Below are 10372 nucleotides of genomic sequence, written 5' to 3'. Positions count from 1 at the left end.
CAGCCACCTGAGTAAACACTTGTCTTTGAGTCATTTGTTTTATCACCGTTTCTAAAAACCCAACTTGTGAATGAAAAAAGCAGCAGACACAACACTTTTTTTTGTATCTGCCATGTGCTATTAATGTTGGGAATAATGATGCGCTGACAGATAATGAAAGCTTTAAATTCCATGTGACACACTTAATGCATTAAAACCAGGGGTATTTTGTTCAATATGTGGTTTTAGGTTGCCGCCCCACTAATTGTTGCACCCAAAATAGGAAAATGATTGAAGGGATAAAGGGGTCAATCATTTTTGTTTTAACGAGTCACATAACAAGTCCATTCAGTTGTGAATGGGTTGGGCTATTAAAAACATACAGGCCTAGGTGGCGCAGCGGTATATTCCACTAGCACACCAGCACACAACCCGAGTTTAAATCTCAGTTCTGCTACTGGTCTGCCTGGCACCCCCTAATGTCTGCAGCCGACAAAATTGGCCACTAAGTCTGCTGGGTGGAAAAAGACCAGACTAAAAAGGGAGTGGGGTCTTCAACGCTGTGTAAAACCCTAGTTAGCAGCCCTGTGCAAAAGTGGATGATTGCGCAGATCAGTGCGTGACTCTCCCTGAGTGAGACTGGCCTCACATGCGAATCTGCCACAGTGTGGGTGGATAAGAAGGGGTCGTGGACTGTGTATGCGTCAGATGGAGCATGTGTCAGGCCAATATACCTTTTTTGGACACAATCAGGATCCCCAGTAGTGGAAGACTACTAAATCGGGAGAAAAAGAGAGAAAATGCCTTAAAGAAAGGCATACAGGTTACAAAGGTTTAATGAGTGAAATAACTGGTTATTTATTTACAACAAACTCTTTTTCCTGATCAAGACTGCAGTGGATCCAGAGCCTGTTCCAAAAACAGTGGTTGCAGGCCAAAAATACACATAGAATTAAATGGCAAGGATTTTTTATACATTCTCTCCCTTTTTTTTTTGCACGGATTTTTACCCATTTGCGTTATGCTTCCTCTCTACTGGTGCTGACCCCCGCCCCAATTGAGGAGAGCGAGACTGAAACATGCCCCCTCCGACACGTGTGCAGTAGCCGACTGCATCTTTTCACCTGCACGAGACGAGTTTATATGTGAATCAGCTTTGTGTACGGAGAGCCACACCCTGATCGCATTATTCCTCTACTCTGTGCAGACGGCATCAATCAGCCAGCCAGGTCGTAACTGCATCAGTTATGAGGGCCCTATCTGGCATTTACCTTACCTTGTGGGTAAATACAATCCAAGAAATTAAGGATTAAGGTCCCTGCTCAACAGCCCAACAAAAGCAATCTGGCAGTGGTGGTGCTAAAACCAGCAACCTTCTAATTACTAGACCAGTACCTTAATTGCTGAGCTACCACAAACCTACAAGGCAGGCCCTGTTCATTGTTAATTTGAAATGAAATAAATACATTTTTTTAAAAAGCTGAACATGTTGAGTTTAAGGGAAACGTTTAGTTTAAGGGTGCACAATTCTTCACTAAGTGCGTCTAGTTTCAAAGATATCGAGTTTAGGGGACGTCGAGTTACAAGGTACCTTGAATAAGCAGGCGAGGCGAAGGGCTGTGTTTCAGTCCGCACACAATATCCTATACAGTGTGCTAGAGAACAGTAGCCTTACATTTGGTTGAAATCTAATTTAGGGCACTGTTTCGTTCACAGGATGGTTACTTGAGACACAACAGCTCCTGTCCACTCCAGGTGCAGCCTGATACAGCAAGTTGCATACTGATATATTATGTGATGTGAATAGGTAATCTGTGTTATTTGTTTTATATCTTTTCACTTTCTCTACTCATTCAAGTGTGACTACAGCCTCCCCCCAATACTTGCACTTATAAGAGGAAGCAAATCTGCTCCTAAGTGTACATGAAGATTTATACAGTGTGAATTTGGGGTTATCTGCCTCATGAGTCTGAGTAGCTGTTACCAAGATAAGCTAAGCTACATCCATAAAACACAGGTTTATTGTAGCTTAAGATTAATATGGAATGAAATGATTTGGAGTCAGTTGGGTATTATTGTAACAAATTCCTGTCAGTACAGTGCTAAAGTAAGTTTATGCTACTTGAACTTTGCCAATTTGTGACTGGTTTCTTTGGGGATTTTTTTCTTATTGGTTGCTTATCAAAAATGCTGATAAAATTGATGCAATTTCTTATTTCAAACAATTGCAAGCAAAAGCTTAGATGTAAGTCTTCTCTACTACACTGTCCATGTGAAAGATTTTCCAGCATGATGAACAAATCACCCATCTATTATCAGTTTTCTATATTTGAGGAGCAGTGTCACTCAGTGTGTGCTTAACTAACTGTAAATCACACAGACAGAGGGTGCTTTCATTGCCTTGTTTGGTGCAAATGTCTCTCTGTTATACACAGTATTGTTATGTACATACAGTAAGTTACAGTTAGTTTGCAAAATGTGAGTAGTAATGCACATATACCAGTAATCAAATCATCAATCACAGACACGGGTGGCTTGGTGGGTAGCACTGTCGCCTCACAGCAAGAAGGTCCTGGGTTCGATCCCCAGGTGGGGCGGTCCAGGTCCTTTCTGTGTGGAGTTTGCATGTTCTCCCAGTGTCTGCGTGGGTTTCCTCCCACAGTCCAAAGACGTGCAAGTAAGGTGAATTGGACATACGCAATTGTCCATGACTGGGTTCTATATAACCTTGTGAATTGACGAACCTTGTGTATTGAGTAACTACCGTTCCTGTCATGAATGTAACCAAAGTGTAAAACATGACATTTAAATCCCAATAAACAAACAATTAAACACACACAATCACATTACTATTACTGTATAATAATTCTACTGGGGCAGCTCAGTGGCTCGGTGGGTAGCACTGTCGCCTCACAGCAAGAAGGCCCTGGATTTGATTTCCAGGTGGAGCAGTCTGGGTCCTTTCTGTGTGGAGTTTGCATGTTCTTCCTCTGTCTGTGTGGGTTTTCTCCAGGTGCTCTGGTTTCCTCCCACATACCAAAAACATGCAGCCAGGTTAATTGGAGATATGATTGCCCTTATGTATGAGTGTGTGTATGTGTGTGTGTGTGTGTTTGTCCTGTAATGGAGTGGCAACCTGTCCATCTTGTCTTTCGTCCAGTGAATTGGACCCACCGCAACCCTAAATAGAATGAAGTGGTGGTAAAACAAACAATGAATGGATAATTTTACTGATGTACTGTATGTATTACTGTTACTGAATAATGTCATTTCTACATCTACAGTGTAGACTGTGGCAGGCTGTTCATTCCAAAAATACCCCACAGTGTGTCAGATCATAGAAGAGTCAGGCACAATTCCTCCAAAGTGATGTAAATACAGAAATCACATTATAAAAAGTGCTTAGTTACAATTATTTTTACTAGAAATTGTGCAACCAGTGCTAAAGTTGAAGGGGGTAATTTTTTAACACAAGTGTTGTTTTTTATGTGTTCTCTTGTAAAATACACTTGGTCTCTCTGTATAATGTTTTGTGTAATGATCTGAAATAATGAACTGTGACAAATACACCGATTAGGCATAACATTAAATCCACCTCCTTGTTTCTACACTCACTGTCCATTTTATCAGCTCCACTTACCATATAGAAGCACTTTGAAGTTCTACAATTACTGACTGTAGTCCATCTGTTTCTTTACATCCTTTTTTTAGGCTGCTTTCACCCTGTTCGTCAATGGCCAGGACCCCCACAGGACCACTGCAGAGTAGGTATTATTTGGGTGGTGGATGATTCTCAGCACTGCAGTGACACTGACATGGTGGTGGTGTGTTAGTGTGTGTTGTGCTGGTATGAGTGGATAAGACACAGCAATGCTGATGGTGTTTTTAAACACCTCACTGTCACTGCTGGACTGAGAATAGTCCACCAACCAAAAAAAAATATCCAGCCAAGAGCACTCCATGAGCAGCATCCTGTGACCACTGAAAAGATCTAGAAGATGACCAACTCAAACAGCAGCAATAGATGAGCGATCGTCTCTGACTTTACATCTACAAGGTGGACCAACTAGGTAGGAGTGTCTAATAGAGTGGACAGTGAGTGAACACGGCATTTAAAAACTCCAGCAGCGCTGCTTTGTCTGATCCACTCATACCAGCACAACACACACTAACACACCACCACCATGTCAGTGTCACTGAAGTGCTGAGAATGATCCACCACCTAAATAATACCTGCTCTGTAATGATCCTGTGGGGGTCCTGACCATTGAAGAACAGGGTGAAAGCAGGCTAAAAAGGTATGCAGAGAAATAGATGGACAACAGTCAGTAATTGTAGAACTACAAAGTGCTTCTATATGGCAAGTGGAGCTGATAAAATGGACAGTGAGTGTAGAAACCAGGAGGTGGTTTTAATGTTATGGCTGATCGGTGTATGCATTAACAAAAGCTGCACTGTAGCCCGAATCTTAATACTGGTATGCAAATGAATAGCATTATGATATGTACTTTTCCTAAGAGGCTAAAGAAGGCGATTACTGTCTTACAAGTGCCCTTTTACAAGTATTCCAATCAAGAAAGATAGCTTCCCTGATTGTAAATGGTACCAGATTTGTAATGTATTGATTGTAATGTGTGCCTCTATACTGTGTGTGGCTACATTTGGTCCAAAACCATTTTCTGAAACATTGCTTTCCAGTTAAGTAATATTAAACATTTCCAGAGCCAGTTTCCTGAAACGAAACAATTCAACACATGCCTGATGCCCATCTGTCATCACAAACTGACCCCTCTAACACACACACACAATTCACTTTGCAGGTGGTGAGCTCACATCTGGCTTCACATTGCTGTCTCTGGCTAAGCCCAACCAGGTTATGTGGGCGGCAAAGTAAACAGGCACTTCCCTGCAAACACCCAGGCCTTGGTACACTAGTGGGTCATGTTAATCCTAATCCTGTATGGCTAGACTGAGTAAATAATAAAGCTGAATTGTGGAAGGAACTAAAGTCTTTGTAAATAAATCCTCATACCCTCCTCCTCCTCCACAGCTCTTCATATATATATATTTTTTTCTATTTTATTTATGCATTTTCTCCCAATTTAGCGTACTCAATTTGTCTTCTGCTGCTGGGGGATCCCTGATTGCAGTCGAGGTGGGTACATTGCTGCTCACGCCTCCTCCGATCCACACACAGCCCTTAGCAGGCGCCTCTCTATCTGCCAATCAGGGTCTTTACACAGCGTTTGAAGACCCCACCCACATAGTCCGGTCATCCCACCCTAGCAGAAATGTGTCTGCTGCAGGCACTGCCAATTATGCCGGCTAGATGCCGCCCAGCCGACCGGTGGCAACACCGAGTTTCGAACAGAGGAGTTTAGAACCTCGGCGCTGGTATGCTAGCAGAATATCCCGCTTCGCCACCTGGGAAAGAAAGCCTTTATTTGTCATATATTTATATACATGTGTACAGTACAATTAAATTCTTTTTCTGCATATCCCAGCTTGTTTGGATCCTGGGGTCAAAGTGCAGGGTCAGCCATTGTATGGCACCCCTGGAGCAGAGAGGGTTAAGGGCCCTGCTCAATGACCCAACAGTGGCTGCATAGCAGAGCCTGGATTTAGACCGACAATTTACTGACTGATAGTCCAAAGCTCTACCGACTAGGCTACCACTGTCCCTAACTTATTTACTAGAACACCTAGGAACACCTAGGAGCAATTTTAACCAACCAATTCAATTTTTGCAAGTTGGGTGGCATTTTCGATTGCCCTAAAACAATGGTGGGATAAATGTTATTTTATTCATTCATATTGCAAAGTTTGCTTATCCATTGAATGCCTGGCTCATAATTTGCTTTGCTTTGACTGGTCTGTACATAGTGTTGTTGTTTTATTTTCCACCTAAGTAATCCAGCTTACTGGAGCCATGGTACGAAATCCATGGTACAGATCCAGATAAAACATGGCCTCTGTCTCAGTCATGTCATCCTTATGCTTTGATTGTGCAGTTCTAAAAAAGGGGGAAATGATTCATGCTGCCGGAGTGCGTGGCAGAGCTGCAGCTGCAAACTGCACCTGCAGCGTAAGCAGAGCTGGATAAAAAAAACAAGCTGCCAGGCAGAAGCAAACAGACCCACCCTCGTACTTGCACATGCATGCTTTCCTACCCAAAATCACAAGCTGAACCAATTTCGGTAAACACTTAAGAGGATAAAACTGTTGCTGCAGCTGTGGACTTTTACCTCCAGTTCAGTGATGGTTAGGAACAAAGAAAGCTAACAGAACGAGGATCCCGGCGACTGAGACTGGGACCAGTGGCGGTACTAGACCATGTTAGGTGGGGAGGCCAGGCAGGGGCCAGAGGCTATGTTAGAGGGGCCAATTACTTTCTGCCCAAATGTGCATTGTGGGCATTAAGAGGAAACAGTCGATATTCAATAGAATTCAACATTTTATTTATGCAGTTTTCAGTCTGCATTTTCTTGAGTTTGATGTTACCAGATCAACAAGGAATCACCATTTAAGGCATCATTTGTTCTGCTGAAATGACATTTATTCAGTCCTTTTCTTTTTCATATTCAATTTGAGTTACATATACTGTTTTCCTAGGGGGACCGTATGGGGAGCCAAGCTGGTTGTCACTGCTCCCCCCCCCCCCCCCCCTCCCAGAACCGCCACTGAATGGGACGGGCATCAGCCCCTTACCAGTCTTAAAACTTTTGTCACCTAACTGCTAAAAGCTTTAATTAAACTGACACTTTATGGCAGAAAGGCTCACTGAGTACCTTCCAGCCAGAGATCACAAAGAAAAGGGTTTATTGCTGGTTCTAGCGATGGTGGCTGTGGCTGAATGCGTCTGCTTTTCGTTACAAGGTTGCTTGTTGTACTTAGCTGTTTAATTAACCGAACTGGAAACTCAAAGCAGCAGTGGATCAAAGGCCACATTACAAGAGGTCTTAACTGTGTGTCTAAGAGCTGGCATTCACTCACGAGCTTTAAAGTTTTCACTGGCATTTAGAGACACTCCAGACACAGAAGCCCATAGAGAAGCTCACTCTCATTATCCATGTGTGTACACCAACAACCTGTTACCTTCCATGATGTAATAACACCTAATTCACAGTGTGCATATATAACTAAAGCAATATCCTCTAATAAGAAAACATGCCTAGTTAACAAGCCGTGACATAGCCATAGTTGCCATTAGGAACAAGGAAAATAACAGTCAGAAATTAATCCTTGCTCAATCACACACAAACAGCTTGGTGAGGTATGTAGAGAAAATACACTCTATACACTCTATTTTGAGCAATGCTGAACCTGCTGCCAGTCCAGTACAAGACATGCCAAGATGCTTAGAGCCATTCTCCTTAAACCAAAGAATCTAATCCGCAATACAAAGCTTAAAGTACAATAGATTTACATTGACTGACTTGATTATTGCAACTGGCTTTCTATTAAAATTATACAGATTCAAGGTGAATCCACAGAATCCCAAAATTGTCAACCATAAAATATAAAATCTCATGTATGACCAAGTGCCACACACATACTGTATTGTAGTGTACTTGTCAGGAGACATCTGCCAACTGTCAGTTTAAATTATTATTTCATTTTCATGTTTTATCTGCTTTATCCTGGTCAGGGTTGCTGTGGGTCCAGCCTCCACAGAATCACTGTAACACCCTAGACAGGATAGGACAGGATTCATCGCAGGCCATTTTTAATTACGTCAAATATTATTAATTTTAGATGTAAAGAGAAGCCAGCATGGCCGCTCAGGTGGCGCAGCCAGCTGGGCTGAGCAGCCACATGAACAACGGTTGGCCTGTTGTTCAGATAGGGGTGGGATATTAAAGCCGGATAGGGTTAGGGACTCATAACGAATGCAATTACGACCTCTGCTGGCCGATTGATGGTGCCTGCACAGAGACGGGAAAAGAGTGCTGTCAGGGTGTGTCTCTCCGTACACAGTGCTGATCCGCATTGCACTCGTCAAAGTGTAAGTGACAAAATGCATACAGCTGCTGCCCACGTGTCGGAGGGGGTGTGGGTTAGCTTCGTTCTCCTCAATCAGAGCAGGGGTCGCATTGGCGGAGAGGAAGCATGATGCAATTGGATGCGCTAAAAGGAAGAAAAAAGGGAGAAAATGTGTAAACAATATATAAAAGAAGCCAGCATGGAATTCCTAACTTACCTTTGAAAGGTGAAAATTAATCCACAAACAGGAGCGTTTTCTTAGTTCATGAGTGTCATTTTTGTGTCACTGTGTATCCTTGTTTTAGGATAACACTTTCATTGATAAAAAAAACAATTATTTTTACTTATTATGTTAGACCAAAAGAAAATCTGATGGTGTATTACACACCTCAGGGTGTATTGCAGCATTGCACCCAGTGATTCCAAGTAAACCGAACCCATTGCTAACCTGACCAGGATAGAGCAGCAAGACAGTAAAAATGAAATGGAAACATGGGGACAAAAGCAAATCTGACACTTTAAATTAGGAACAGTACAAACAGTACAAACCTGTAATATTTCATGTTTTGTCTGGTCAACTTCAATATACCTCCATTTCTGCATTTCAGGTCTGCAACACATTTCAAAAAAAGTTTGGACAGTAAGGCATTTACCACATTTTACTAAATTGCCCCCCTGTCCCAACTTTTTTTGGAATGTCTGAAATACAGGAATGGAGGTATATTAACAAATGAAATGGAGTTGAGTAGATAAAACATGAAATATCTTGGGTTCAAACTGTCTGCAATCAAATAAAAGACAAAGTAAATGTAAGAAACACTGCATTTTTATTTTATTTGCATTTTCCATACTGTCCAAACTTTTTCTGATTTGGGGTTGTAATACACCTTAAGCTAGAGGTCTGATTGAGATTGAATATGGCGAAAAAAATAAATGTCAAATCAGTTTAATAAAACAATTCCTTTGTCACTGTCTGTAAGGAGTTTTGCAGGTTCTCCCTGTGTTCCTTTGGGTTTCCTTCAGGTTCTCAGGTTGTCTTTCACCTACTGAAAACATAGAATTGACTGTCGGTATTATTCCATTGGTGTAAGTATGTGAGTTAAGGTGTGAGTAAGTAATGTGCTCAGATAAATGTCATTTGCCTTGTGCCCACTGCTTCCGGTGAGGCCCTACATGAATGACAAAGCAACGCTGTATGTCTCTGCTGTTTAGTTTTCATACTTTTGTTAGATAATAACTTGCAATACAAAAACAATGTATAAAATGCATGTACACTGATCAGCCATAACATTAAAACCACCTCCTGGTTTCTACACTCACAGTCCATTTTATCAGCTTCACTTACCATATAGAAGCACTTTGTAATTCTACAATTACTGACTGTAGTCCATCTGTTTCTCTGCATACGTTTTTAACCTGCTTTCACCCTGTTCTTCAATGGTCAGGACCGCCACAGGACCACCACAGAGCAGGTATTATTTAGGTGGTGGATCATTCTCAGCACTGCAGTGACACTGACATGGTGGTGGTGTGTTAGTGTGTGTTGTGCTGGTATGAGTGGATCAGACACAGCAGCGCAGCTGGAGTTTTTAAATACCGTGTCCACTCACTGTCCACTCTATTAGACACTCCTACCTAGTTGGTCCACCTTGGAGATGTAAAGTCAGAGATGATTGCTCATCTATTGCTGCTGTTTGAGTTGGTCATCTTCTAGACCTTCATCAGTGGACACAGGACGCTACCCATGGGTCGCTGTTGGCTGGATATATTTTTTTTTTGGTGGACTATTCTGAGTCCAGCAGTGACAGTGAGGTGTCTTATCCACTCATACTAGCACAACACACCACCACCATGTTAGTGTCACTGCAGTGCTGAGAATGATCCACCACCCAAATAAAACCTGCTCTGTAGTGGTCCTGTGGGGTCCTGACAATTGAAGAACAGCATGAAAGAGGGCTAACAAAGCATGCAGAGAAACAGATGGACTACAGTCAGTAATTGTAGAACTACAACGTGCTTCTGTATTGTAAGTGGAGCTTTTAAAATAAACAGTGAGTGTAGAAACAAGGAGGTGGTTTTAATGTTATGGTTGATCGATGTAGTTGTGTGCTATTTTAATTAATTTTTTGGGAAAAACAACACAACTTTGACTCACTTTTGCATGCCCACGCGTCTGCTCACACCCCACATTTACGTTATGACTGATCAAGTAAAATGATTAATGATTTATGCAAAAAAGAACATATCTAATAAATAAAATTTACGAGTTTTACAGCTTTACAGACCTGACATCAAGTTTTCAAAAGTTTTATCACATAGAGGGATCTTGTTGAATATTTGGCTTTGTGTTGACACATATAAGACTTTATTGCTAGCAAGTAAGTTCTTATGCTCACTTCATGTTATCTGA

The sequence above is a fragment of the Trichomycterus rosablanca genome, chromosome 1 (genome assembly GCF_030014385.1).
Source record: "Trichomycterus rosablanca isolate fTriRos1 chromosome 1, fTriRos1.hap1, whole genome shotgun sequence".
NCBI classification, from domain to species: Eukaryota; Metazoa; Chordata; class Actinopteri; order Siluriformes; family Trichomycteridae; genus Trichomycterus; species Trichomycterus rosablanca.
This window is presented reverse-complemented; position numbering follows the sequence as displayed.